Raw genomic sequence first — 4236 nt, 5'->3', positions numbered from 1 at the left:
TCTCTCTCTCTCTCTCTCTCTCTCTCTCTCTCTCTCTCTCTATATATATATATATATATATATATATATATATATATATATAAAATAGATAAAAGGAGAATTTTTTTTTTCAAAATAAATAAATTATGTCAATGATCCTAATTTTAATCAATTCAAAATTCCCAAACAAATTCAACACAATAAAATGGTCGGCATGGTTCAGTGCTCAGTAGGGAGTATGTTCAATTGGACAATCTCACTCTGATTGGAGACACCCCGGGACGCTGAGCCTCCCACACCAGCAGACGTGTTCACAACTCCGTGTCCAGACTGCAGATAATTGGCGTGTGCGTGAAAGCCACCACAGGCAAATGTGATCGTATAGGCCTACTCATGACATTGATGTGAGTGACTGGTGTTATGGAGGGAATTGAGAACGCTTCGCTTCCGTGCACACGCTGTGACCATCGGCGCGTTCCGCAGGTGCCTCGTTTAATTTTGGGCGTTGTTTGCCATCCCCCTCTGTTTCGCCGCCTCATATGAATTATAGGAGGAGACACGGCACAATAGCGTAAACAAGCCACTGCTTTGCTCGCTTGTCAAACAGCCTGAATAAACACACGAAAATCTGCTCCTGCACTGATGTGACAACACATACTGAAATGCTTTCAATATGTCTGAATGTGTCCTATTGATCGATGACCAGTCTAGGAATTGGGAGTAACAGGGTGTTTGCGCCGTTGCGCGATGGAAGTCGTCTCTCTCGGCCAATCCTAACGGCATCCCTCATTTGCATTAAAATCAGGGCAGTCCAAGCGCACAGAGTTTTTGACATTGCGGAAAGAGAAATAGACACGCTGGTGTACGTGCATGACATTATCATGTAAACCACAAAATCTCTCCTTGCGGATGATGGAGTTGGCTGTGGATGTTGATGTGGAGAATTGGAGACTGCCTTGCACCTGAACGACCGTGTATGTATTTTCACAACAAGTGGATGGGCAGCAGTCTACCAAACTAGTGTCCTGATTGTTAAGTTAAAGAAGTTTTGGAAGAAAAAAAAAAGCACTGATGTAACTTATATTGTCTCAACAATATGCTAGAGTGTAAAAGGTGTTCATTAAAGAATAGAATAAGGATAGAAGAGATTAGTTCTTATATAATATACAGTATGTATAATAAAGAGTCAATGTTGAGCGGGAAAATTGGGAGATGATCATCAATTCTGAATCAATTTGCAGGCCAAATGAAAAAAATAAAAAATAGCTCCGAAATGTGTTATTTTTCCCTGATCTAGAAAGCAGACGAAATCCGCTTCACATCCTCTGACAGGCCATATTAATACTTACTGATTTGACATTATTTTTTTACGTTATTTATTGAGGCCTGGCCCAGTGAGACCGCCTTATATCTTCTGAGAGTAAGCTGTCCTTCTAAAGAGGAAGGCTGTCACTCACAATTATCTTTAGAATTGATTTTCTTATTGATCGTTGCATTGATTAGTCAGGTAGCAAAAACCCCACCACGCACATCCTTTCGTGGACATTTTTGCTTTAATTACCGGGAAATTTTCTGACACTCATAAGGATGCAACTACAAATTACTTTATGCACTTAAATTTGCCAACATGGATGCATATTGACACTGTGCTCACTTCAAAGTAAACAACGTTTTCGAATGAATTTTCATATTAGCCAAGGTCTGGTGCTCTCTTGCCTCGCAAGTGCCCCCCGCAGCCGTTAATGGCCGCGGCAATGGTGGACGTAGGAACTTATCCATCCATCCATTATCTGAACCGCTGATGATCCAATCAGCGACTGTCATGCTCACCTGCTCTTTATTTCTTTTTCACGCACATTTCTCAAAAATTCACGCCACTTGCTTTGCTGATCCGATGTACCGTGATGAGGCATTAGCCCAGGGCTGGTAACTTACGGGCAGCAGTCCAGGGTGTAGCCTGCCTCTCGCCTCAAATGCTGATATACTGGAAGTAAAACATCCCATTTTTGGGAGTGATGGATCTCAGCACATTCTGGTTACTTTCATCGGATTTATTTCAAACAGGATAAAGATAGTCTTGAAGTATAGCATCTCTGAAAAGTGGCATAAACATCTCACTGGCAGTGACATCCGCTATGGTTCTAAACCGATGAGAATGCTTCGGCTTTTGCGCCCCGAATGACGTGTGACGTGATGGTGAAAAGGTCTTTTTGTATGCTTCTCCTTTTCTTTCTAGTACCTCAAAAGTGTCATGGATGCGCTCATCAGTAGAGGCGAAGCATATTGTAATGTCAAAACACTGTGATTGAGGAGTGAAGTCTTCAAGGAGCCAAACAGTGAGTCATTTCCCTTGTTGAACTTTGCCAAGGATCAACATCTATTGGCTAAATTGAAATTACATCCCGGTGGACGATGAATAATTTCAGAGTTTCTTTTTTTACATTTTTTTTTTTTTTAAGCCGTCGTGGAGTGAAAATGGCAGCCTCGCTCTTTGGAGAGCAGCATGGCAATCAGCATCGCGGCCGCCTGCGTGAAAATGTCAAGACGATCCATGTGTGCGAGCCCTTATGTGTCACTTGAAAGTTGTTATGATGCAGGCTCTGAGTGTGTGCGTGTGTGTGCGCGTGTGTGTGTGTGTGTGTGTGTGTGTGTGTGTGTGTGTGTGTGTGTGTGTGTGCGTGTGTGTGTTTATCTGCTTTTAAGGACCTGACGCATGCGGTCATCATCTGCCTATGAGCAGCAGAAGCGTCTCCTCATCTCCATCGCCTTAGGCCCCTTCAGGTGAGCTGTCGTTGCCTCAAGCTGCTTGTCCCGTCTGAATAAGGCCAATTACTTTGGAGGAGCATGAGGGCCATTCTGATAAAGTCAAAGATCAGCTACTTTGAACCAAAAAGTCCCGGGGCCATATTCTCCTGTTAGCACTAAAGTCATTTTTTTTAATCCCCCTGGCTCGCACACTCTGACCCTTTTTGATGTTTTTCCTTCCCATTTTCTGTCTTAAAATTCCAATTCTCATATTAAAACTTTGTCTCATAGCAAGAGAACTTGCTCATAGTATACCATGTTCCCCCAATCAAATGATAACTTTATTCAAAATAAATGGGACATTTTTACTCATTAAATCAATCAAAGTATTTATATAGCACTTTTCATGCAAAAAAAAAACAACTGAAAGTGCTTTACACGAGTCAAAAGTTATTTAAAAAATATATTTTTCGTGAAAGTTTTGGTATGCGTCATAGAGACGTACAAATGTCTGTTGTCATTGTCACTGTGGAAATTCACTCTGTGCCTCCAAATGACACCACAAAGAGGGAGCATATTAAACAATAAATGACCTAAAATTGAACCTTGAGGCACACCGCAACGTTATTTCATAGACCTTTGAGGAGCATGTATCTAAACCAGTGGTCACATATTAGACCTTTTTCCCCCCTCATAAAATACAATTTTATTTTATTAATAATATACCTCTTTTTTACATAAAATCACAACTTCATGCTCACAATACTTGATATATTATAAAACTTGTTAGTCCACCTTTATTTGTAGAATATTAAAAAACCAAATACTGTGTCATAAAGGAACCTTCCCCAGCTGTCACACACAAATGGTCCAGTCCTCTTTCCTGCAACTATTTGCTTTTTAATGCTGTCGACCGTGTTTGATGTCATGAGATAATTGCTCCTTTTTAGAAAGCGAAGAGGCCCACTCATCATTCACTGGATGCTGCTGTATCCATGGTGACCAGCTTTGTTACCTTACACTGCAAACAATTGCTTATTGTACCTGGTTTCGGGAAAGCACCTTTGAGAGGAAGATGACAGAAGGAGAATGACTTTTTGAAATGATAACTTTATTGTTCCATCTCATAAATATTGTTAAACTTGATTGTCAGTGTCTGCCCCCTTTGATTTTTGCAAAATCTTTATTCTTGTTTTTTAATCTTAAAATCACAAGTCTATTCTTATATGACTCCTTTGTTATTTTATGAGACCTTTTATTGTCATCGTGTCTTCTATTACACCATTTTTTTTCTTGTAAGATGACTAATTTGGTGTCGTAATAGTTAAACCTTATCGTTATATCATTTTCTTTTCCTAATAAAATGACATTACTGTTTTAGTAAGCTACAACTTCTTTTCTATAAAATTCCTACCCCAGTCTCATAAGACCAACGCTTCAACCTTTTTCTCATTAAAATACAGCTCAGTTTTTATTTCACAACCCTTTTCGGTCACATAAATAACTCCTAGA

At 40.0% G+C, this 4236-nt stretch overlaps 1 long non-coding RNA gene across 2 annotated transcripts in view; it reads left to right on the top strand.

The window, feature by feature from the left end:
* Window positions 1-3881, top strand: part of LOC109517504 (uncharacterized) — a 6188-nt gene extending 2307 nt beyond the window's left edge. Inside the window, exons 2-5 of one of the 2 annotated variants that reach the window (XR_002168556.1) lie at window positions 2216-2315; window positions 2439-2534; window positions 2683-2760; window positions 3675-3881. This is a non-coding gene — a long non-coding RNA (uncharacterized LOC109517504). Of the gene's footprint in view, window positions 1-2215; window positions 2316-2438; window positions 2535-2682; window positions 3100-3674 lie in introns of those variants that run through there. The other variant, XR_002168555.1, reaches the window with a different exon arrangement.
* Window positions 3882-4236: the final 355 nt, after the last annotated feature.

Source organism: Hippocampus comes, unplaced genomic scaffold (assembly GCF_001891065.2).
Source record: "Hippocampus comes isolate QL1 unplaced genomic scaffold, H_comes_QL1_v1.1 scaffold4, whole genome shotgun sequence".
Lineage (NCBI taxonomy): Eukaryota > Metazoa > Chordata > Actinopteri > Syngnathiformes > Syngnathidae > Hippocampus > Hippocampus comes.
Note: the sequence above shows the minus strand (reverse complement) of the source record. Positions and strands in the feature narration are given on the sequence as shown.